Source organism: Thermobia domestica, chromosome 17, assembly GCF_964235325.1.
Source record: "Thermobia domestica chromosome 17, izTheDome1.hap1.1, whole genome shotgun sequence".
NCBI classification, from domain to species: domain Eukaryota; kingdom Metazoa; phylum Arthropoda; class Insecta; order Zygentoma; family Lepismatidae; genus Thermobia; species Thermobia domestica.
In genome coordinates this window covers 177,706,785-177,733,389 of record NC_137470.1, presented here as the reverse complement: position 1 = coordinate 177,733,389, position 26,605 = coordinate 177,706,785, and the positions used below count along the sequence as shown (strand labels likewise).

At 35.9% G+C, this 26,605-nt stretch overlaps 1 long non-coding RNA gene across 1 annotated transcript; it reads right to left on the bottom strand.

Annotated features, from left to right (window-relative positions):
- Nucleotides 1-1,909: 1,909 nt before the first annotated feature.
- LOC145673830 (uncharacterized) lies at nucleotides 1,910-25,199 on the bottom strand. Its single transcript, XR_014128825.1, has 4 exons — nucleotides 25,104-25,199; nucleotides 13,535-13,690; nucleotides 7,286-7,424; nucleotides 1,910-2,718 (listed from the first exon to the last, which is right to left on the bottom strand). It is a non-coding gene; the product is annotated as an uncharacterized LOC145673830 (long non-coding RNA).
- Nucleotides 25,200-26,605: the final 1,406 nt, after the last annotated feature.

Below are 26,605 nucleotides of genomic sequence, written 5' to 3'. Positions count from 1 at the left end.
CAGAGAATTTTTGACATGGCAGACGATGGTTCTTGAAGCGTGGTAGGATGATCTCTGATACCCCAAAAAAGAAAGATTTCTATTGTTGGTAAGTGTGTACTATGGAACCGTAGGATGGTCCTACACTGCTCACTTTTACATACAGCAGACACATTGGTTTTATTTTAGAAAGAAATGGCCTTTGACCGTCGAGATTCTACTTGACAGAGTACAATATGCTTATCATGGCTTTTGAAGCTGGTGGTTGAATGATAGGGAGAACTTTTAGTTGTGGCAGGCAGATCTTTACCTGAGGCTGTGATGACGATGGTTCCTGAAGCTTGGTAGAATGATCCTCTGATGCTACAGGAAAAGAAAGATTGCCATCGCTCGTAAGAGTGTGCTATGGATTCATAGGTTGCTCGTGTATTACTTTTACAGACGGCAGACACATTGGGGCTCTTTTAGATTGAAACGGTTTGCGACCGATTCTACTTGACAAAGGACAAGATGCTTGTCAAGCCTTCTGAAGTTGGAATCTATGATACAGTTGTATCAAATGTTATTCTAAAGAGACGTTGAAAACCAGAAAGAATATTGCTATTTGATAGGGAAGGAAAAAGTATAATTCAAGATTTAGAAGCGAAACTGAGAATTGTCCAGAATAGACTGCATGCTCAAGTAGCTGCAAGAAAAGGTGACAGTGTCCGACTTAAGAGATACTCACCAACCCAGGACAACTAGTAGCCAGGTAAATGGCGACATTGCCCTGATCAACGGTGTGAAAGCGTTGGCCATGGCAATTCAGAAAGATGATTTACTTTTAGTGACAGGTTGTTACTACTAAGCTACACTATAGAAACTATCAATCTGCTCTTACTTTCAATGATGAAAACCAAGAAAGAAGCCCTTGGTCAATGGAAAATTATGCACCTTTAACTTGTTTCCCATTGTTTCAGCCTTTGATGTACGACTATATTAAATAACTCTTCGCTCAGGTTACAAATCCTCCAATAGATGCTTTTCGTGAAGAGATAGTGATGTCTTTAAATTGTCCAATTGGTCCTGAAGTTAATATTTTGGAACTGAGTAACGAACAGTGTCATCGATTGTTCCCACCACACTCAATTCTCTTTCTGGGTGATCTTGAAGTTATTGAGGCAACAACCCATCGAGGATGGAAGACAAAAGTAGTTGATAAACTTCTGATAAAGCTGGTGGAGTTCAACGACAACCAAAATCTTTAAGTAGAACCTGCAAAGAAGCCTGTTCAGCTGCCCAGATTAAATACCAGTTGTTGGCTCTGTCAGATGGAAGAGCAGGGGAGGAAAACGTTCCTGTAGGCACACTTCTGGCGTTAGGTACTACTCACCATCATTTAATTGAAGAATGAAAGAGGAGGCGAAATTATCTAACGACGACGATGTAGAGGAGAACGCTCCGTGATTTTAGCTCCTAAAACTTGTCCAAGTCTATATACGTATATGAAGAATGTAGAATGAAAATAAACATTAGAAAGACAAAAGCTATAGTGATTGGAAAGAAGCGGTCGGTGGCAAATATAGAAACAGGAGGAAGTAAATAGAACACGCGACTAGTTTTAGATACCTATATAGTATTATTAGTGACGATATGAAATGTGAACGTGAAATAAAAGAAAGGATATAAATGGTGAAATAAACTATAAGGAGGAAGAAAATAATATTTTGTGGGACCTGAATAGTTGAAAAAAGACTCATAAAATGCTTCGTGTGGAGTATTGTAGTGCTGAACATGGACATTATGCAAAAATGATCAAAAACAACTGGAATCCTTCGAAATGTGAGTGCGGAGAAGAATGGAGAGAATTAGCTGGTTTGAATGGAAAACGAATGAGAGGGTGTGAGAAATTCCAGACTCCATGTTCCAGAAGGAAGATGACAATGCACCGAGAGAATGATCAATGGGGAATCACCGGCTGTTGCAGGGAAGTGCTGTGTAGTTTTCAATTGAAAATTATTCAATTTCATTTGTAAAGCAACTCAGGTCACGAATCCAACTACTTCTGCTTTAAAGATTTTAGCTTACAAAATTCTGGGATGGGCTTGTCAGTTCTAAATCCCCAAATTCCTAATTTTACTTCGAGCTACAAAAACTGACTTGACCATATTATAGCTGGTCATATGTTACACCACTTTGATTTTCAACGGTTTCTCTGCTGTGTGTTCGCAATCTTATTAAATGCATGTGTGAAATTGCTCTGATGTTGGTATGACGGCTATAATTGTCAGAGTAACACAATAGCTTATCAAATTTATGAAGGTAGCTAGTGTTTTATGAAATCCAATTTGTTCGTTCAGATAACGAAATAAATACGTTCTCGCAACAGAAACTTTTGGATTTGAGCCACATTATTGTGCATATCATATACTACAAACTGAGCAATATATTTGTTTATCACTTGTAAGTGGGTGAAAGTGTGCTCCAACAAATTGTAAGAAACTGTCTAATGAAAAAAATGTTATGTTGCTATTCCATTCTAGTTAACTGATACGTGAAGTTGATGCATACTGAATGGCAAACTACATTTGCACTTTCTTCATGTTTCTTTGTTACTAACTTCTGACGGAGTGGACTAATTTCCATTGAGTTGTTGTAAAAAAAATCTCCAGTACCGAAAACTTGTTCTAATTGGTCAATGCATTCTTCTCGTCTTCTCTCTATGCCCTTCTGACTCAGGTTGCAAATGTCATCTATTACCTGAAACAGAATGTACTCAGTAAGAAACCACCAATCAACTGTAAACTAAGTCAAACCCACCAAACAAAATCTTTAAAAGTATAAACATACACAAACACACACACACACACACTGGGAAGTTCTTGGCCTAACTAGGAAGGAAGCAATTATTTTATGTTTGTTTACATTAGCTTCGTTGTTATATCCGTTAGAAGTCACTGCTTGTTTCTGATCCGAATGCTAGGTTGACGAATTCAAAATTGATGGGCTCGTGTTCCCACCCCTCTAGCTTAATATTTATGGAATTCGTTACTCAACTTTTCTTCTCCAGGGTTGCTCGTAAATAAATCTAGATCCAGTTTATAACTGAAGAAATTACTTAAATTTGTTCAGAACTGAATTGTATGTACAGGGTGATTATAATTAAAGTTCATCTTTCAAAATGCTGTAAAAAAGAACCACTGATCAGAAGGAACTTCAAATTTGAACTGAAAATACTTGGAGAAGGGAGAAACAGTATGGCATAAGAACAAAAAAGTTCCAAAGTGTATCAATAGACGGCGCTGCAAACGGCATAACGAACGTGAATTCGGCTACAAGTGACATTTTGAATCGAAATACGACGGCTTTGGCCTGAGTTAGATATTAAACAAACTGTAGTGTTCAATGTGCATGATTAATTCTTTTATGTGACGTAAAAAAAATATTCTAATTCACTCAACAGTTGTGGCACTATTAGTGGAAAGTCACGGCAAGGACAGCATTTTTCTTTTCATTTTCCCCGTCACAAAAAAGAAACTACAGCCGCTGCAATTTCCGTGGAGCTGGAAGCTCTGTCTGATGACCATAGGCGGCGCCACAGTGGGTACACTGGGGGCGGCTGCACCCACATTAACTTCGATTTTCAGATTTCCTACAATAATCCTTTCTATTTTGTATATTATTTGTTTCCTATGTTTGGATATATTTAAGTGACTTCTTAAATCTCTCAAAACTTACTTGCTATCATACCGTGTTTTTCTAGGATTATTTTCGAGTAAAACTTAAGGGTTATTTTTGAGATCTTACACCTCAATAGTGCAGAACGTTCTGGCAAAAATGTTAGGAGATTTTGAACCGAACAGTAACACGAATTCCCTGCTTCATTTTAGTACATTATAGTTTACTAAATGTACATTATAGCGGTTTTGACCTATATTTATTAAATTTTTATGCAACCTACGTGAAATGAAAAAGTGGCTTTTCCAGTTCAGCAGAATATTCAAACCAGAGTTGCCTACTCTAATGCAGGTTACAACATAAGCCGTATGACCGTTGCTAGAAAACAACTGAATGAAAGACTTCCACAAGAAATCTCGAAGAAAGAAATCACTTTTAAGAAATAAACATATAAACGCTAGAAGATAGTTTGTGAGTAGATACGGTGCATGGAATGATGAACAGTAGTAGCATGTAATTTTCTTGGATGAGGAGAAATTTATGATTGCTGGAGATGAGGATGGAGCGAAATTGTGGATGAGAATAGGAGAAAATCTGAAATGAAAATGCGTTTTCAAAAGAAGGAAATTTAATGAAGGTGTCATATTGTGGGGATGCTTGACATCAAAGTGAGTGGAATGGTTTGAAATTTGCAATAAACAAGTTCATGCAGCATATTACATTGCTATCCTGAACTGAAAGTTACTACAACCAGCTGCTGATTGTTTCTTAGGTCTGAAAGTGAGTAATTTTATTTCCCAAGACAACAATGCGCCATGTTACATGGCACAGAGTGAAGTGGACTGGTTTTCAAGCATGAGTTTCCAAAAATTATGATGGTCACCAACAGTGGCGGCGATTGGACGTTAAAAGTGGGGCCAAAACATGATCCGAATATTTCTATATCAATGTTAGTTTTTCTGGATGTTTGTAACACATTGTTTGACGAAAGGTTGTATAACTAATAGGATACTTCCTTTTTCAGTTAAAATATCGTATATCGTATTTCATATTTTATTAAGTAAATTGACAAGAACAATGCAAGTAGGTACTAGCCCTTTGCACTCTGAAGCGACGAAAGTGTAAGAAGACGCTTGGTTCCTTTTTTACGAATATCTTCTGCCTAGAAAATTGTGTGATCATATTGTTTAATAACAAATTTGCAAAACAAATAAATAGAAAGGATAATATTAATCATAGTAATAAATAATGAGGCTAATTTCACACATACCATTAAATGTATGTTATTACTCTTAGGAAACGAAAGACAGTAAATACTACAAGCATATGCTACGACATTTAAAGAAATACGCAATTGCAGTATTAATTGCTCTGATTTGTAATTAAAACGCAATTCCTGTAACTTTATTACCTCCACAGCAAGAAAAATACTCAATACATACCCACACAGCGGCAAATATTATATGGTACCATTTTTTCTATGAATCAGTACTACATACAGAACCTTTACATTTCCAAACGAAACTATATACATTAAGGGTTCACTTCAAAAAAGTGAAAGGCAACTGCCCCCTCTTTCCCCCTAACCGCCGCCCCTGGTCACCAAATTCTCCAGATATGAATCCCATTGAGAATCTGTAGCATGTTATGTTACGAAAAATACATGGGAAGATATATCAGTCTAGTAAACAACTTACTGAGAAACTAATTTGAATCTGATACCACGAACGGGATATAGCATTCTGTGAAACACTTTCGAACATCATTTTCAGTCAGTTTGCAGCATTAAGGGCTGCCCGTGGTGGGTAAAAAAATGGTGAAGAGTTGTAAAGATTGTGGTGTAAATACTTTTAATATTTCCCCATCATTTAGCGATAAACATTGCACAAATAGTCCAATAATAAAAAAAAATGCATTTAATTGAATTTCTGGATTGTAACGTTACTTAATGCATAAATCTTAGTATTTTCATTTAATGTGCATATATGTACTACAGTAGCACAAAATAAACATTAGGGGACTATTAAAAGATCAGTTGCGCGGTGTGTGATCGACGACATATGTAAAATAATGTTAGTATTAACATGTAACAGTTTTTTCACAGTGGTCGTATATTTCGTGACTAGAATGTACTTTGTTTAAATAAATTGGCTTACGGAAATATTACTGGTGTACGTACTCAGATAACAAAAACAGGCAACAGCGCGACTAGAATAGGCTAATATTCACATTTCATATTACATTTACGTTACTGCAAAAGTGTAAAGAGAATATATTGGAAAGTAGTATCGATTTATCACGTAATTACATTTATTTGTGTCCTTGACAATTACATGCTTCAAGACACAAAAATGTGCTGAAGGAACTATCTCACAATCCCATCAGGGGTGTAGCCAGCAGGCTTATCTAGGAGGGGCCAGTCGTTTCTGAAGGGGGACTAGCTACAAAGTATAAAGCCAAAAAAATTGTTACAGCTAGTGATTTTGAGGCCTTAAAAAAACGGAAAATTTTGGTTTCTGTTCGGAAAACTAAAAACACGTTTTTTAAAGCTATTTTTTGTTTTTCTCCATCAATATTATGTACCAGGTAGATTTTATTATGCTTAACCAAGATCTACTGCCCCGGACCACATGTTATACTTTTGTGCATAAATATTTCAGTTTAAGTCCTTGTACACAGAAAATATCTGCTTAAGACTGATTTCCTTTGAAATTTCACTTATTTTCTTTAAGATTTCCTGACAAAAATATTTATTATTTTTGATTAAAAACTCCATAATTATTTTATTAACAGCTATATCTTACTTCGCGTTTTACATAAAGTAGCAAAAAAGAAAAAGAAGTGGATGAACTCCGAAGTAAAAAAAAAACTGAATAGAAATGTTATTTTTCACAAATTTTTCATCCGATAAAAAATATAATTCTTAAAACACTAGTTACAGCATATAAAAAAATATGTGATACTTACAAATAAGTTTAGTACCATTGTTTTATGGTAGTATCTATAGTACTTTGTTAAAACATTTGTCTTCAAACTGTCAAATATAAATCACAGTAAATTGTGTAATCTGCTTTTACAAAAAAAAAAAAAAAAAAAAAAAAAAAAGCATTTTTCAAAGTCCTTTTGTTTATTATGCAGTTTGTGTTGACAAAAATCTAAAGAAGAATTACACACACACAAAAAAAATGTAAATGATGTGGGAAAATATAGTTCAATTATCTAAAACTTTTCCATTACAAGAGATTCATAGTTTTTTTTTTTTTACCACTTGTTTTAAACCAGTTGAAACTCCCTTAATTTTTCACAGAACTGTTTCAAAAAGTTTTCAGGAAAGATATTTTGCAATATTGTCACTCTATAAATGTAAGTAAATAATTTCTGTAAACAAAATACTATAATTATTAATTATATGTATTTTTCTATTTTTAAATGACTGAAGCGAGGAAATCTTAACATGCTTAAAAGCTGGTCATTTGGGGGGTCCAGCAAGTCATTTGGGGGTCTGGTCCCGATGCCCCATCGCCCGTTGCTACATCCCTAAATTCCATGAACAGCTAGCTCCTACTTCTTTCTTTTCAAGACCTACAAACTGTTTTTTGGTACACAAATCTATAATTTCATATATAAAACGAAATGATGCTACTTTTACCTTTAGTATAAAAGAAATCATTGTTGACTTTCGCTTTTTGTTGGTCGCCAATCTCCAGTTGTATCTTTCTTCTTCACAGCCACCGTTACTACAGGAAAATGTGTTCCCAAGAACATAAAAAAGATTGTATTCCTTGTACCTGAAAGAAAAAAGTAAACAGTTAGCATCCCTTTGAAAATAGACTGTGTAGCATTATTTGTCGTTGCTTTTTAGTATAAGAGATACACTCGGTATTACAAGGTAACCAATAAGTTCTTGTCGTTTTTGACGTTGCATTAATCATGCTTTTACAGAGAGGAAACGAAATGACATACATAATCTACCAAGCGATGGGAAGTAAGTCTGACCATAGATCTTTAGTAGTGCAGGTACGTTGTGCACATACAGCAGTCACAGCCCGTCCAGTGTCCAAGAGAAATGGAGGTAACAAAGCAGCTTGTGTCCGTGTATTTGTTGTATGACTTTAAAGTGGGTCTGTTAGCTTCCGAATCAAGTTGCCGCATATGCCAGGGATCTAGGGAGAACTTGGCTGGGAGACACTGAGCTATGCTCCATATTCACCGGACCTTGCGCAGATTACTACCTGTTACTACGATTATACTTGTTTCATTCCCTCGGCCACCACCTCTGTGGGAGATCCTTCGCAAAAGAAGGAGACCTGCGGAACACATTCACGGACTTCTTTGCATCGGTAGCCGAGTATTATCACCAGGGGTATTGTGCAGCTACAGGAACTTTGGCAAAAAGACGTTGGATATTAATGGAGATTACTTAAGAAAGTAAAGGTGCGTACCGTTTACTATATTACTCTTCGTTTATGTTTGCTCTCGAATGGCAAGAACATTTTGGTTACCTTGTACTAGTTACGAAACATAACTAATATTGAAGTCGGTATGTCGTTCATTTTCAGTACGTATAACTTACTCTGTAGTACGTGTTACGATGTTGATAAAAAAAAAGTAATTGAAGACCTCTCGTGGATAAACTTTATTCCAAAGGTGGGTACACAGAGTAGTAAGACACAAGTAAATATACATATGGGGTATTTACATTTCTTTCTGCGGTACAAGACATTGAGAACTACATAGAAGATGCCTGCGTCAAGTCAGTGAAACCATGTTACAACTGCTAGCTCAACTTCCGAGACGATGCTCACTCTTTTGACTCTAAAAGACCGTCTCATAACTAAGGCCCGGATTTTTATGTAGTACAAAGTACCGAAATATGTACATAAATATGTAGCAAAAATCAATGAAATATGTAAGAAATATGTTAAAAATATGAAAATATGTAAAAATATTTTTTCGTTTTTATTTTGTGTCTTAGCTATTTTCTTAGCTAATAAATATACTGTAACATCTTTCTGTAATAAGTTCCTACAGATACGTACAAATTTTCAATGGAAACAAATGAAAATATGTATAAAATAAGTAAAAATCACATTATTGAACATAAAAAATATTGATTTTTTTTAGCTTCTCGCTAACATTTGAAATCCACCCAAAATTACTTGCAATGTACGATAGTGAACATTGAAAAACAGGATTTTTGAACGCACTTTGAGAATAACGTACTGCTGCACTGGACTCTACAGGAAATGTGCTGACAACTGACTTTACAGCATCAAAATTTTCATTGTAGAAGTTAACAGCCTGTATCCAGGTGCCCCACCGTGTCAGTACAGGCTGCGGTGGTAGCGACATATTTGGTAGCATATTGTTGTAGCACTGCACACGACCAGGGGCTTTCAGAAAAACTTTCTTATAGAAGACACAAGCTCATTGACTTCAGGGAAGTTGATCCGCACTTCCTCTGCTACACGATGTAATCCATGGACCAAACAGCACATATGAATGAGGTTTGGGTAGAACACTTTAAGCGCATCGACAGCTCTTAACATGTACGCCGCAGCATCAGAACACATCAGAAGCACTTTTTCTGCAGGAACACTTTCTGGCCACAACACTTTCAGCCCGTCATTTACGAAACGTGCAACTGTGGAATAGTTTGTTTTGTCCAAAACTTTTGAACAGATCAGAAATGGTCGTAATGGAGAATCAGGGTCAAGCTTTCCTACCACGAGATTGGCAACGAAACGTCATAATGCGTCTGTAGTTTCATCCACCGCAAACCATATATGCGAATCACCAATTTCAGCTCGAATGTGTTTGATAGTATTTTCATAGTACACACCCAAATAATTCTATCGGATAGTAGATTCGTCAAGAATGTGTCTCTTGCAATATTTTTCCAAAAAGGACGCGAACTGTGGGACTTGCAATTTGTACCACGGTATGTCTGCTGTTATGAACGCATTGGCAAGGTCTTTGTATAATTCACAGCTGTTTTTAGATGCTGATTTTGTTTGGGTTAAAAGATTTTGCTTTGCAGAACGCTGTAACACCTTGTTTTTCGTGTGAATAGCTGTTTTCATGTGCTAATCCAATTGCACCTTCATTGAACAGCCCACTTTCTTATCGCATACTTGACAAAAAACAATTTTACCGTCTGTGGTATAAGCGTCATCCATAGTTATCCACGATTTCAATTTTGACGCTAAAGAGGAAGCCATCATTGAAAACAAGAAACTGACTCGGTCACAAGCGTGCATACTAACAAACCGGTCGTGAAACGGAATCTTTTTTCCCTTTGTTTGAAGGAGGAAGTGGCGAAGTAGCCATCGAGTCATACAAAAGAAATTTTTTATTCCATTTAAGAAACAAGTGATAAAGCCTATCCGCTCCAATCACCTCCCTCTCATCGCTACCCGCACCCCCACCCGTAGAGGTTGCACATAAAAAAAAGAGAGAGAGACAGTCAACTTTGTGCGTTTAAGCTTGTTTTGTCGGCACACATCCGAGTGGTGATTGCTTGCAATGGCAATAAGCACAAAAATCCTTATATTGTTTTCTTTCTTTATATATAAAAAACAGATTTTTTTTCAGGATTGAAAGCGATAACTGACGACGTTTGTTTACATATTGTAGGGTGTATGATTTGTTTTAACCCAGCATTCCCGCAATGCAAATTGGTTGAACAAAGTGAGAGAAAGAAATACAAATAATTAAATAAAGTACTTTGTGAGTTATTGTTCCATATATAGGCCTATTTTATTTGCGTATTACTTAAAGAAAATTAGCGAAAAGAAGCAAGGAAACTGAATTTATGTAAAAAAATGTACAGTAGACGGAAAATATGTAACAGACTTCAAAATATGTAAAAATATGTAACGTGATTTTGGTTTATATGGCTCTTTAATTCGTAATTTGCGAACATTTCATATTTTCACCAGCGTACATACAAAGGAAAAAATATGTAAAAACATAAAAATCCGGGCCTTACTCATAACTTCCTCCGCGTATGGAGTTCGTGAGTTTGTGGGAAGAAGCGGCCGATGTGTGGTTGTGTGAGTTTGATGGTTTCTTCATCTACGGTATCTCATTTGTATGGCGCTATCAAACTCAGAAAATTAAATCTTTGAGTTTTACGTCCCACGGTTATGCCGGTTAGGGTAAAGGAGACGGTGATGATGAGAAATGAATGAAATGGTGGAATAAAGAAAGTGGGAGAAAACGGGAGAACACCGAGAAAACCCATGCACACGGTGTTTGTCCACTACAAAGTTCACTTGGTGGGGGCTGGGATCGAACCCGGGACCCCTAGCACCGGAGGTGAACGCTCTACCACTGAGCCACCGCGGCCCCGCTATCAAACTCAGTACGGCAAACATGGACCGTTACCATGTCATGATAACAGCTCTTTACACTTTAACAAGTTGACAGTGGCTGTTGCAGGGAAGATATTACTATTACTTTTTTCTGTTACTTCAACGAGACAAGATAACGAAAGTTTATTTTGTTAATATATAAGACTAATAATAAGCTCTCAATATATTGTTAGCACAAACTACTTAATATTCCACAAATTTGTACATACATTTTTTGTTAATATGTTTAGGTAAGTAATGAATGGATTATTAAATTGTTTCCTTTGACATAGAGAACACCTTTAACATGCTTATTATTTGTGTCAACTTTTGTATCAACTTCGAGAGCTACGAGTAGACACTAATGAAGTTGCGTGTACGTGTCCATAGAGTTCGTACTCCCTAAAATGCCATCGTTCAACACGACAATGCAAGGCCGCGCACAAGCCGAAAGACCACCGCTTCTTTACACAAGCTCCAATTTGAGAATGTTTTACCGCATCCACTTTACAAACTTGACCTGGTCCCTTGTGACTTTTGGGTGATCCCAAGCTTAAGCAACAAATGAAAAGCCAGTATTTTGCGTCCAAAATGGAGGTTATCAAGTCAGTGCGGTTATGTTGTCGTCAGCAACGAGCCTCATTCTTCAGTGACAGCATGAAATGACTAGTGCAACCTTGGCGCAAGTTGGTCGACGCCAGTGAGTACTGGACCTATATTAAAAAAATGTGAAAGATTTGAGAGAAAGCAGAATGCTCAAACTTTTGTTCGAAGATAAAATTATTCATGTACAACAATTAATAAAAAATTAGAAGGTTGGAGGCAAAACTTACTGAACAACCCTTATATATATATATATATATATATATATATATATATATATATATATATATATATGTGTGTGTGTGTGTGTGTAGGAGAGAACCTACAATAGTAGTGTCCATGGACAACATTAATTTGCCCACTTTTCGAAACAGTATTTAGCAGTAGTGTTTAGGTAATATGAGTCAGCTTCCTGTTGATGAAGCAGCCGGCTCGCTTGTATTTAGGTTAACATTTGCGCGGCATAACATCATTTCATATATTTCAGCATTTCCTTTTTTAAAGCAACGTGGTACAAATTTAGAGAAACACGCTGCGTTTGCAGTTTGTGTGTCAAAATCTGTGAGAAGCCTATACTGATGTTCCATTCAGCTATAATTTTACGTACGGTGATATGCAAGTTTCTATAAATGTAACCTTGCACTTTTTTCACCTGATCGATCTCGGTAGAAGTGTATGGTTGTACAGATTTTGATGGAAGTTTGACCTTATTACGAAGGTCAACACATTCCCCAACATTGTGGTTTACTGAAACATTCATCACAGATTTCATGCTACTTTTCGTAGTATGAACTATACTGAAACTACACACAAAATCACTACTCCTCTGGTTCACTCATGCCGTGGTAACTGACAATCACCGATACAATACACTTGCTCTCAACCCGCTCTATACGTTAGTGTCATGAGCAAAGGTTTGAAATGTGGTCCCGTTAAGATACAATGACATTAGTAGTAGAAGCCACTGCCACTTTCGTTTTATGTATTTGTATGATAAACTAAGTGAATGTTCACACTGACCTTCTTCTGTTATACTGAATTCATGTGAGTGAATGGGATGCATAACATATAATGTCCAACTGTGATAACGGAAGAACCAAAAGAGGAAGAAAAACGAAACTTTGCAGGAAGGAACTGTAAGAAGGGAAACACCTTTGACTTATTAAACAGAAATATCCAACAGACAGTGTTGCCTACCCAATATATCGCTGAAGTTTGCAGCACTGCTTAAGTCATGTAATTGCGAGAACTTGTTGTAATTACAGGTACTAAAAGCTATTGCTGTAATGCTATAGAAGAGAAGGGAAGCAACAATCATTTTAAATACTTTACACAAATACGCTATTTTCAGCAGTGTAGGGAACTTTATCAATGCTTATCAAGTCTCCGGAACGGTTTGAGATATTGAAGTGCTGTAAACGGCGAAATGATTTCTTTTCCAATTGCAAACCAAAAAAGTAACTAGATATGATATTTATCTAAGCATGTTTTCGAAATAAAACCTTTAGAAAAAAACAAATTTTCAAGTGCTTGTAACGTCGTTCCTGTACATTCGAAACAAGTCATACTATGACCATGCTAATTAACGCAAAAGTACTTTCGATGTGCATTATCCTGAATGTATCATAGAGGCTTCCAAACTTTGGATGTTTGTGACAGTATAACACCCTTAGTTTGCAACGCTGAATACTAAATGTGGTATTTTAAGTTTTCATTTGAAATAGTGACTATAAATATGTAATAATCTGACGTAGTATTTTTTCGAAAAAAGAAAAAAAAAAACAACTTTATACTGGATTGGCAACAAGTTGCTTCGTGCAAAGTTTTGTTTTTCTTCCTTTTTTGATTTCACCCTTATCACGGTTGAATTATAAATTATATACCCTGTATATTTGTTTTTGGGGCAAATACTAAACAATATATTTTAACAAAATAATTACCTTTTATCTGTGCTCACATGTCTGGTAATAACCTCAGCCAACAGTTGCCTAGTTCTTGTCTTTAAAAATCCTTTTAAAGTAAAACTGGTCAACACTTTTTTGAACTGTCAAAACTTCTTTGCTCTAAAAAGAACCTTCCAGTATTTCTCACAAATCCTAAAAATCAAACATTTGAAATCCATTAATTTGCTAGTAATGGTGAAAGAATGCAGTTAACAAGAATTAAACAGTGAGAAGAGTATTCACATCTACAACATGTTGATATATTTAAATAGTAAACATTCAGTTGTACTAACATGTTAGTCATGTTGTACTGACCGAATTATGATAAAAACGACATGGTCCAAAGCAGGGGTGCCCATCTCCCCCAAAGCTGATGGGCGCACTCCGCCCCCAAAACTAATAATCTCTTCCCTAGTCAAAACTCAAGTCCTCTAAAAACAATTGCCCAGTGTAGCTGTAGTTTTTATAGTACTAGTAATTGTTATTTTTGTTGTTGTTTTTATTTCCTATAGTAGTATTATAGAATGCTTGTAGTAGTAGTATGGGCAGTAGTAATTATAAAAATAGCATTACTTTTATTAGTAGTCTTGGTAGTGTACAATACTAAATATGTTCTATAAGGATATTGAAGGGTATAAAAACTTCTACACACTGCGTATGGCACAGGTATTCTTTTTTTTTTTTACAACTAGTAGTATTATTTTTTCTTTACCAAATATTGATATAATTCCCTTGTACATGAAAAGTAAGACGCAAGTTACAAGTTATTGAGTTTGATACCAAAAGAAAATGTTATCCTCGAAATTAGCCTACAAAAAGAAGTGATATCCAACAAAAAACATTCCTGTAAAAGAGCCAAGTACGAGTGGCCTTAAAAAGAATTGAAATCACAAAAATAGGTGCCAAGTTCTGGTGGACAACAGTTACAAACACTCACTGGCTCACTTCAAATTTAGATTTGAAACTTGGCTGTTGTCTGTATGGTTACCACTAGCTCACAATTATGTCAAACTACTTTATAATTTTCAACAGAAAACATAGGCAAGTTTCAAATCTAAATTTGAAAGTGATTCCTTGAGTGTTTGTAACTGTTGTTTACCAGAACTTGGCGCCATCCTTTTATATAGCAACTTGCGTGGTACTTCATTCATAGAGTTCCTAAGCAGGGGGTAGGGGGATTCATTCTCGAGATTTAAAAAAAATCGCATCGTTTTCCAATGTTATTCTGACGACAGCAAAATTACTTATTCGACATTAGAGTAAAATTCTTCCCCAATTTTTTTTATTCCCCCTAATTTTTTTCTCGATGGCACAACTTGCGCCATTCATCCCTCCTGTGGGCGGCCCTTCTCTCTTAAAACGAACCAACCTTTCCTTTCATACGACTACTTGCGCGATACTTCATTCATCGAGTATCGAAACAGGGGGTACGGGGGATCACCCCTGAAAATTTTTGAAAATTAGCTTCTCAAAATCGTGTTTTAATGCTATTCCGACAGTAAAATTGCTAGTTCGAAAGTAGAGTAAAATCCCCCCCAAAATTTTTCTCAATGGCGCAGCTTGCGCCATACATCCCCCCTGTGGGCGGCCCTGGTCCAAAGTTCGGTTCCTTGTGGAGACAGTCCAGCGGAAAGGTACGACAGCTTTTTCAAGCCAGTCACCCTGAGTGAAGTTTTTCTACGTTTTTCCTCACTCACAACAGGCAAATACCAGAATGGTACCTACCATGCTTTCATTTCATTTGTTTGCCGGTTTCATTAGCTTACAAAACACGGGGAATCATCATGTAAGCATTACAGTTGTCAATAAAATACATACAAAATATTATCAGGTAGCAGAAGGTATACATAATATTGTACCTATGCATCTGTCTATATAGAACAAAACTATAAAATAAGATGTATTAAGTGTGTAAACAGTTTGTACCACAAACTTGGTATGTACTCAGGAGTAAGTATTTGTTATCAGCTTTTCATTTAGTGAATAATTTAAACATTCCTTAATAGTATAATAGCATTTTACAGCAAGTAGGTTAAGTAACTTCTTATGGAAAACGGTAACGTTAGTCATATTCTTCAAGTACATAGGAAGTTTATTACACAACCTAACATAATTCATATACACGACTTTGTTTACTCTTGCTGATCCCATTCCGTTTTTCTTCCTCCTTTCCCGGATAGTGTGCTCGTCGAGGGATGTCATTCCTCGTATGTCACTAGTTAGTATAGGGCCATAGATACCAATAATACCCAGAAATATAAATAAATAAATAAATATAGATGCGCATTCATCCATTCAATACCCTATTATTAAAAAAAAAAAGGTTGGATATAGGCGCACGGGGTTTGGACCCTTTATTGGAACTTATCAAATATTCAAAAATAAATTTTATGTAGAAATTAAGGGGTGCTACAGTAGAGTTCTGGGGTACTGTGGAGTGAGAAAAACTGCAATAAATGTATTCAGTGAAACGATTCTAACTTTGTATGAAAGAGCACGTAAAGACGGATAACACAGTGAAAATCTGATGTTAATATTCTAAATAGCTGCTGAGCTATAGCGTTATATATGCTGCCATAACGTCATCATTGTACGCATCAATTGGACTCATGCGGATTCGGTATAAGAGCGAAAAGATTGAAAAATCTAATTATTGAACATCATTGTATGTTTCACAATAAATTTTTATGTAAAAATCAAGGGGTGCCATGGGGTATTAGGGAATAGTCTTGTGGCGTCATCATTGTCGAGAAACGATGATTCGTTTGAACACTTGTTTCTTGGTTATAAGTAGATGAAAAATGGAACATCTTATTATTTCACCTCATTGCGTTTCTCAAAATGAATTTTATGTAAAAATCAAGAGGACGTCACGGTGGGGTACCTGGTTCCGGGGAGTCTACAGCTAATAAACTCAGAAGAAACCCCACTTACCTCATATAACAAAACAAGTTGGAAGTTAATATTGTAAATAGTTACTGAGTTAGGATTTTCATATATTCTTGTGAAGTCATCATTACTAAGAAACAATGTAAAATTTGGACTCTTTGTGATTTGGTAAAAGAGAATAAAAACGGAAAAATCTAATTATTGAATCTCAAATTCACGTTACAAAACAAAGGGTATAGCCGAATACGGCTGTGAAAAGTACCCTTAAACGGATTGCTGTGATATTTATTTATATCTCATATCCAAATATAACTTTCTTCAGAAAATCAACTTCAAATTCCTTCGAATTTCGAAGTTATTGTTGAAAAATCAAAAATTGTTCATATCTCGGAAACGATGCAAGTTAGGAGGATGAAACAAAATATTATGTATTTTACTTAAAGAGCCTTACAAGAAACTAGAAACAATGTATTTCGCCCTTCAAATTTCTAGGAAAAAGCGCGTTGAAAGTATGTATGCCTTATATTTGAGTGACCACCTTCTATTTTCTACCATAGAAGCAGTACCAACCCACCTATAATATATCTTGACCATGGTTTGATACTCGTAGTGCAACTTGGTGTAAAATGATGAAAACCAAAGTCGGGCATGTCTGGAAGGTATGCAACCCACATTACATATAAATATTTGTCTTATGAATACTTTCACAGTCAGAAGCCAAAGATGGTTGAGTTTGAGTTTCTGACTCGTCATGAATGGCTCCACATGACTGTATAATTCTCGTAATTGTACCTCTTCCAGAAACAGCGTGAGAGCATTAGTGTCATTAATTCTCAATCTGCCTTAGTATGATACCAAGATTTTAAATCGTGATTTACAGAAAACAACGTTTTGATTATCCCTGCATATAATGTATACCCATATGTAACGTACAAAATATTATAATGCACAAAATAATAATACAAAAATATTCAAAATGTTTTTGCAATGTATTTCGTGTATTTGAAAACATTACAAGAAAAATGAAGAACACGGTACGTGGAACATTCAATCTTCATCACTATGTACATTTATTACTGGAGTGACAAGAGTGGCAACACACAATTTGCTTAAAATCTCTATAGGTTGAACAATCTTAGCAAAGTATCGAGCACGTGAAAGGTAATAAATATTTGTAGCGACGTATTATTAACATCAAACTGTTCGATTCCCATATGTACATTCACAGTAATACGGTTTTAGACTCGAATACCCTTTGCGTTTGGAACAAAATCAATATAACACCTGTATGTCTTCTTACTAATATGTCGAGATCGTACCTCTTATTTAACGGTGTGGGTATTTTCTTTCAGGAAATGGAGATCAATACTGTTAGCTTCATTCATCACTGTACGAGTTGAGTTGATTTTGAGTTTAACGTCCTTTTCAGCAGCCAGGCTATATGAGACGTGGAAATACAGATTAACGTGGAATCCGAACCAGATGAGCTCACGCCGGGAATCGACTCCGGGTCTCCCACGCCAAAATTGCGTTCCCTAACCACTTAGCCACGAAGGGAGCTCTCGCTCATAATTGCAGCCGGGTAGGAAACTACCTGAAACAAGTGATAGGAACGTGTAATAAGAAGTTTTAGGTCTCTTTTTGTCAGCTCCGGGAAGTCCAGAAAGTCCACGGATGTGACGTTTGCAAAAGAGCGAGTACACCTGTCCCAAGCATGCTCTTCTATTTCCAATCCTAATGTGTTCTCTGCGATGTGCTGTCATTCTATTTGTTTAACTTCCTCGTCGAGGCCATCGTCAGAATTAAGATGATTACCAATAGTATTATGTAAAAAAGAAGCTAACCGGCATAACAGTCCAACTTGAGGAGGCAACTTGTTCAGTTAGTAACGCAGAAGATAATACTTGTCCAAGAATACTATGAACGGCCGCAACAACCCAGCGAATTTGTGTAACATAGCGGGAAAAGTTCGCCTCAGCAGTAGTCAATTACCTGCGAATTTCTTTCAGTGTAAGCATTTAAACTGTAAATCCTCTTTCTTTCAAATATTTAGTTGTATCTCGAAAGCCGCGATTCCCGCAATAAATATCACCTTGTGTCATGATAATCGCTAACCCGTTTGATTTTACTATTGCTGCGTCATTTGTGATTGCAGTATATGACACCAGCATATCTACAATATAACGAGTCATAGCATAAATAGGGGCTTACATAGGGACAACTTTTTTGTCCAGGGTACGATTATCATTTATACTCATTATCCGATCTCTTTCCGTATCAAATATATCTTCTATCAAAGATTAGTTCCAAATAGTCAACAATATTGTGTAGTTTTGTTGCCATAATAGCTTTTTCAATTATAATGAGCTCTTCTCGCGAACAGGTGGCGACTTCGAACTTATAGGATAAAATTATAATTGTTGAAGGACGTCATGACAGATGCAAACATATCCGAAACTTGCTGTTCCCTTTGCAACCCTAGAATTGTAGCACTAAAATTATTCGAATTACCAGTGCACAGTTTGAACAAAAACGTAACAGTAGTTAAATGACAGTTTGTGCTCTACAATAATTTTGCTGTTTGGAAAATGTTGACGTTTTCTTAATGTTGTTGATCTGACAGATCCAAAACTGTAGTTAGTTTTGCTCTATCACGTACAGTTTTCTTAAAATCGAGCGGGGAAGAGAGTAAAATACTCTTATAGATGTATATTTCGGAAGAAGAACTGATTATAATTACAAATATAAAAATATACTTTCGATGCCATATCCTTCTGATTATCTTTCAATTTGTAATAAAAGACGTGCAGTTACTTATTCTGGTAACATTGAAAAAAATATATACAGTAATTGGTAGCACTGAATGATGTTAGAACGCGTTACACGTTCGGAACGCAATTACAGCGCTGTGTAGGCTGTGATTGCGAGAACTACAGGTCGCCATATGATTTGTTGTTGTGTCTAGGTGTTCTACTTGTTGTTAAATCGAAATAGAACGTAGGAAGTGTCGGAACAATCCTGATTATTTCTGATACATCTGTGGCAGTTATTTAGTGTCGAAACAGAGACAAAAAATTGCAAGGTTTGTGAAACGTGCATATTGTGCCTATTTCGGAATAAAATTAGGGGATCACCACAAATTATTTGCGCCATATACAGTACTGCCGTGTCGTGACAAAACGCTGTAACTTTGGCGGAGAAGTTTTGCGAAAATGAGCCGTAAAGTTTTCATCAGAAAATGTGATCTGTATCGTGTAGAACCAGTGTATCTTGACTTTGGAAACACGTGGTTACATGTAATGTTACGTAAATGCATGTTGTGTGATTAAATTTGGTGAAAATTGATTGGTTGACCATTATTGCCTAGTTACACTGGTTCTACACGATACAGATCACATTTTCGGATGAAAACTTTACGGCTCATTTTCGCAAAACTTCTCCCGCCAAAGTTACAGCGTTTTGTCACGACACGGCAGAGTATGTAAAGTATGTGTCGAAGATCTAAGAACTGGACAAAATGTAGGAAGAAAACTCTACTTTTCGGAATACCAGTGATATGGCGTGAAGCAAAAGATCATAGTAATGACTGCTATTTCTGTTAGTGTGAGGTTAAATGTTTTACCGCTAAAAAAACAAACGATATCCTCACCCGCCATCTGCATTACGACTTGTATGTATCACATGGTCCCGGTACTCTAGTACCTAATCCACCGCAAGAGCTACTGTCTACAGATTCTGCTTCTAGTAGCTCCGAATGTAGTGATGAAATGTACGGCAGAGAAAAGAAAACTGCTGACCCAAAGTTACTTACACAACCCGAGTTAAACGATTTAGTGCGAGACTTGACTGTCCAAGCAAGCAGCAGAACTCTTAGGTTCAGGTTTGGTGAGAATAATTCATTGGCTTCAGGGACCTCAATTTATATTTTAGACATCGTGAGAAAGAATTTGTACAATAATTTTCTGCCGACGGTACTTGGGTTTTTTGCAACAACGTCAGAAATCTCATGATAAAACTCACAGAGGATGAATATAATGCAGAGGAATGGAGGCCTCTAATTGATTACAACAAGAGAAGTTTGAAGGGTGTGCTTCTTCACAATAGCAACCAACAACCCTCTGTACCCATTGCACACTCTTCACACTTAAAGGAGACTTACGAAAATATGGAAATGCTTTTTTAAAAAATCAAATACGAGGATCATTAGTGGTTATTTTGCAGCGATCTACAGGTGATATGTATGTTTCTTGAACACCAGCAAGGGTACAACAAATGTCCATGCCACATTTGCGAATGGGACAGCATAGAACGCAATAAACACTGGACTCAAACTGATTAGCCTGTCAGGGGAAGCTGCTATATAGTAAGTGAAAATGAGAAAAACGCCTGGTTCGTAGACCCTTAAAAAGTCATATTACCACCTTTGAATATTAAACTGGGTCTAATTAAACAATTTGTCAAAGCTCTGAATAAAGATGGGCAATGCTTCCAATATCTAGTGACAAAATTCCCAGAACTATCAAGTGCTAAGTTAAAAGAAGGAATATTCATTCGTCCTCAGATCAGAAAGTTGTTTAAGGTCTCAGACTTTGAACGTTGTATGACAATTGTTGAAAGGGAAGTATGGAGTGCAATCAGGGACGTATGTCAATTTCCTCGGAAACAACAAACATAAAATTGCAAGTTCGTTATGTCTAATATGCTCCAGAAGTTTAAAATATTAGGGTGCAAAATGAGTCTTAAGCAGTGGCGGATCCAGGGGGGCGATCGGGGCGATTGCCCCCCCCCCCAGAAGAGAAAACTTTCTTATTTTAGTATATATAAATAAAACCCATCCCAGAGTTTGGAGCTTTTAAAAGTAGCTATTAGTAGCAGTATTACAAACCACCGCCCCTCAGAAGTCCGTTCTGGATCCGGCCCTGGTCTTAAGATTCATTTTCTGTATTCACATTAGTGGAGAACATGGTGAGAGATTTCACAAGGACATCAAAGCAATGGCATGCTGCTATCAGGGACATTGGATTACAACTATGCTGGCAGATTAATCACACAAGGAAGGCTAGTTTTAAGACAAAATGACAAATTTTTCAACGACCATAATAATTTATAATATCGATGTACAAATTAGTCAAGCAAAATAACGTTCCTTTGTCAGAAATATATAATCATAATGTTACTGTATATTTGCAGCTTTGCTGTGTAAATAGCACAATTTATGCAATCGTGTTTTCCGATTTGTGAAAAACCCTGACGTGATGAGGGAAAACTAATTTCATTTTCGTAATTAGCAACCTCAAATTATATAAAATCAGATGTCAAATAAAAACAGCTTTCAAAAAGTTTAATTTTGTCGAGCAGTGTTATCAGAGGCTCCAGAGCTCTCACGTGGTTTCTTGAAGAGGTGTGATTATGAAAGTTATACAGTAATGTAGAGCCATTCATGACGAGTCAGAAACTCAAACTCAAACCATCTTTCATTTCTGACTGTGAGAGAATTTGTAAGCAAAAATATGTATGGTGTAATGTGGGTTGCATACCTTCCAGAATGCCCGACTTTGGTTTTCATCATTTTACACCAAGTTGCACTACGAGTATCAAACCATTGTCAAGATATATTATAGGTGGGTTGGTACTGCTTCTATGGTAGAAAATAGAAGGTGGTCACTTAAATATAAAAGCAAACATATTTTCAACCTAGAAATTTGAAGGGCGAAATACATTGTTTCTAGTTTCTTGTAAGGCCCTTTAAGTAAAATATATGCATAGTATATTTAATCCTTCTAACTTACATCGTTTCCGGGATATGAACACTTTTTATTTTTTATTTTTTCAACAATAACTTCGAAATTCGAAGGAATTATGAAGTTGATTTTCTGAACAAAGTTATTTTTGGATATTGAGGATACCCTTAGGTATAAATATCGCAGCAATCCGTTTAAGGGCACTTTTCACCGCCTTATCGGATTACATCTTTTCATCTAATATTAAGTGGTACCACGGTGGAGTAGTGGAGTGTCGTAGGGTGGGTAATCTAAAGTTAATACATTCACATAAAGTCCTCTTACATTCATATAATAAAGCAAGTTGATTAATTAAGTGAAATCCAGATTGTAATATCCAAATAGTTACTGAGTTATATCTTGTCATATATTCTTATGACGCGATCGTTGGCTAGAAACGATACTTCATTTGCTCTCTTTGGGTATTAAGTGGTAAATATCAGGAAATACAATTTGGTGACGCATTGAATTACTATTCTACCAAAATTTATTTTTGAGAGCATGCAATGATACCAATATATATATATATTATATATATATAATTACTATATATATATATTATATATATATATATTATATATATATATATATATATTATATATATATGTTTTGAAATCTTTACTTCCTTGTTCTCAAGAACCAAGAATGATTACATCACAAGCAATTGTAAGGTGCAATAACTTAATAATTAATTTACAATATTATCCTCCGGTTCTCACTAAATTAACTAACTTGTTCTTGCTTTATTATATGAGGCACAAGTTTTTTTTTAAGAATCTACTAATTGTGGAGCACGCAACCCCACCATACTTCAATAATCCATCATGATACCCCTTGATTTTTACATGAAATTCATTTTAGGATATGCAATGAGGTCATGTAATTAGAATTTCCATTCATCATCTGCTTATATCCAAAACTTAAGAGTCCAAACGACACACTCTTTATGATAACGTCACAAGAACATACAAATTGTCATAACTCAGTAATTGATTTCAATATTGGTGTCTGCTTCCACTGAATTAACCTATTGTATGTGTTTTATTATATGACATAAGAGACGCTCATCTAAGTGTATTTAACTGTTGATTCACCCACCCCCACAACACACCCCACTTCCTCACTATGACACCTCTTTGATTATTGCATAAAATTTATTTTGGGACATTCAAGAAGGTTCCATAATTAGAATTTTAAGTTTTTCTTCCTTTACCGAATCCCCCGGAGTCCAAGTCCAAATGATATACAATGATGACGTCACAAGAATATATATGTTACTCATGACCAACTTAGAATATTAAAATAAGATTTTTACTGTATTATCCAACTTTATGTATTCCTTCATACCAAGCGAGAATCGTTTCACTGTGTGAATTTCTTTGGAGTTTTCCCATCCCACGGCATCTCAAAACCCCACCGCAGCACCCTTTGATTGTTACATAAAATTTCTTTTTGGACATATGAAAAGTTCCAAAAGTTTGATTTTCGAAATTTTCTCCTTATTGATAGAACTTTTGCCCAATACTCAAGAGCCCAAACTCGATCAGTTTACCCTCCAGCCTAAACGAGAGTAAGCAAACCTAACCTAAATTAACCAAACCTAACCTAACTTAACCAAACCTAACATAAATTAACCAAACCTAACCTAAATTAACCAAACCTAACTTAAATTAACCAAACCTAACTTAACGTAAACAGCATACACTACTCTACCTACCTTACATTAGAAAATGAAAATGAAATCTTTAAGTTTTACGTCCCACGCTTATGCCGGTTAGGCTAAAGGAGACGGTGATGATGAGAGATGAGTGAAATGGTGGAACGAAGAAAGTGTGAGGAAACGGGAGAACCCCGAGAAAATCCACGAGCACGATGTTTGTCCATCACAAAGTCCACATGGCGCGAGGTGGGATTGAACCAGGGACCCCAGGCAGCGGAGGTGAACACTCTGCCACTGAGCCACCGCGCCCCCAACCTTACATTAGTGTAAAGGGACCTTTTGTGGGGTACTATTTTCTTGAGCATTCAGAGCGGAACAAAGATTAAATTTAATAGTTTGAGCTTAATAAGATCTGACGTCTGGGCGTGCCTAATTTTAATATTAGTGTATTAACAATAAGTTAGAGATATGGGGTCTATAATAGGGTGCGAAATTTGGAGGAATGAGAGAGAATCCCCCCCCCACACACACAAACTTATTATTTTGGAAGAAAAATTTCCCCCATTGAAAAGTTACTGGGGCGTGAATAAAATCATATTATTGTCAGGAGATTTCAAATTAATTCTTATATATGTGGCTAATTAACATGTTTTTCTCATGTAGGCCTGATTTATAGGTGAACTAATGGTTAGCGCTATCCCTACATAGTTTGCTAATTATGGAAATTCAAATATGTGAATTCTCTATGTTGAAACATTCCAGTGCAAAGAGCTTTTCTTTTCTTTTTGTACTTCTTTCTTTCCTACTTCGAATGTTATGATTTCGCACCTTGGTCTGTACATGCATGAAACATACGAAACCAGCATTATAAACTTGAAAATTCTTTATAAGCTATCATTTCCTAGTGGCACCCATAAACATATCAAAGCAAATAGAGCAACACGTAGGGTCCATTCCTGCGTACCTTACTGGTTACAACTTATGCTTAAAAAAATATCACTGTAAGTTCAACTGAAATGCATCCACGTATGATGTTCCAACATATTTATTCCATGATGTAGGCACATATTGACGCCGCCCAGTAAACAAATAAAAACCCATGCCAGCTCTATTCTTATATATGGCTGCGGGAACACACACACACAAAATCTTTTGTGCTGCAAAGAGGACGATTTATTTTTATTGTGCTTACAGCGTTTGTTTGTTTGTTTGTTTGTTCTTTAAGTAATAAGCTTACCTTCAAATTTATGTAATAACTCGTGCAAGTTTCATTCTTGTAGAAGCTTCCTTGCCAATGCTATTCCTCTAGATGCAAGTCAAATAAACTTCGTTCAACGGGTCACAGAAATTGCAAATGGCGACATTTCTGATGTGCTTCTAGTGCGCTGTTCAGCGCAGTGTTGCCAGATCTGATGATTAAAAAGTAGCGAGGTTGTGCTCTAAAAATATCAGATTTAAAATATTTGTAGTCCAAACATATTGAATTATTTTGCAGCTATATATTTTTACTAATCATATAGATGGAAGTTACGTCTATATATATATTGATTTAATGGAAACACCTGGAGTTGGCAAGGGTTAGGCGGCGACCGCAGTTTTATACTGTTGTCGGTAGTGTGTTAGAAAAAAAAAGCATATTACGTCAGAAGCAGTAGAACTGGAGTGTGCAATCAACTGGACAGACTGTGATAAGCGACCTTCCTGATTTCCTAGGAGAAATATTTGTTTGCTTAAGTCAGTTTTGTGGGCTCTGAAATACACTATACAACGATTACAACATGCTTTTTTCCACTATTATTTCTCACTTTTTGAATTCATTTGCACTTCTTTTATCTGGGAACCACGAATTTTGAAGTATTCATTGTAATTTCTCTTATACAGTATGTTAATGTGGATACTCATGTTTACACAGTTTATACAATTACAGGCCTAGGCATTAACTGAGGAAGCAACACTGTCAGTGATACTGCAGCAGCGCAAATTCAACAAAAGTCTAGTATTGACAGATCTGAAGTTTATAAAGTACTAAAAAGAAAAATTGAACAAGTATCGAACACATTAGTTTCAGTAAAACTCTTGTTCAATGTAAAGAGAACACTCACCAAACAAAATTTTTATTGTATTATATAAAACCAGTATTTTGTGATTTCATATATGAAAATTAGAAAGTATCGCATTCGTAAGATTTATAGCGTGCAGATAATTAAAAGTAGGCCAAAACGTAGCGTGTCGCAAAGTTTGAAATTTTGGTAGAGAGGACACTTTTAAAATCGGCCAATCTGCTAACTTGTAGCTCAATTTGGCAACACAGGTTCAGTGCATGCGTAAACACGAAATGATACATACAATTATTTATGTTTTGACACTACTATATGTATTATGCGTACAACAGAAAAATATAATTATTTAACAAGTTTTATACAGCACAAGATTTTTTCATATTATTCTGGAAACAATAGAAGATAATTTTAATAACTTGTTATGTTACGCGAAATATGTTTCCAATGAATATGCCAAACTTAGCAACAAATATTTTTTATGGTTTTCATGACCTCCCTCGTTTTCAGAGTGTGCTAACAAAGAAACCGATTTTTTTTTAAAAAAATAGATCTTTTCAAACAAGAATTACCAGGGTATTAGAAATAATTTACGCTTCATTCTCCTGTTTCCAATACGTAAATAGTACTTGAAGAATTTCCATTAACACACATCATTAATGCATTGGTAAGCTCATTTAGT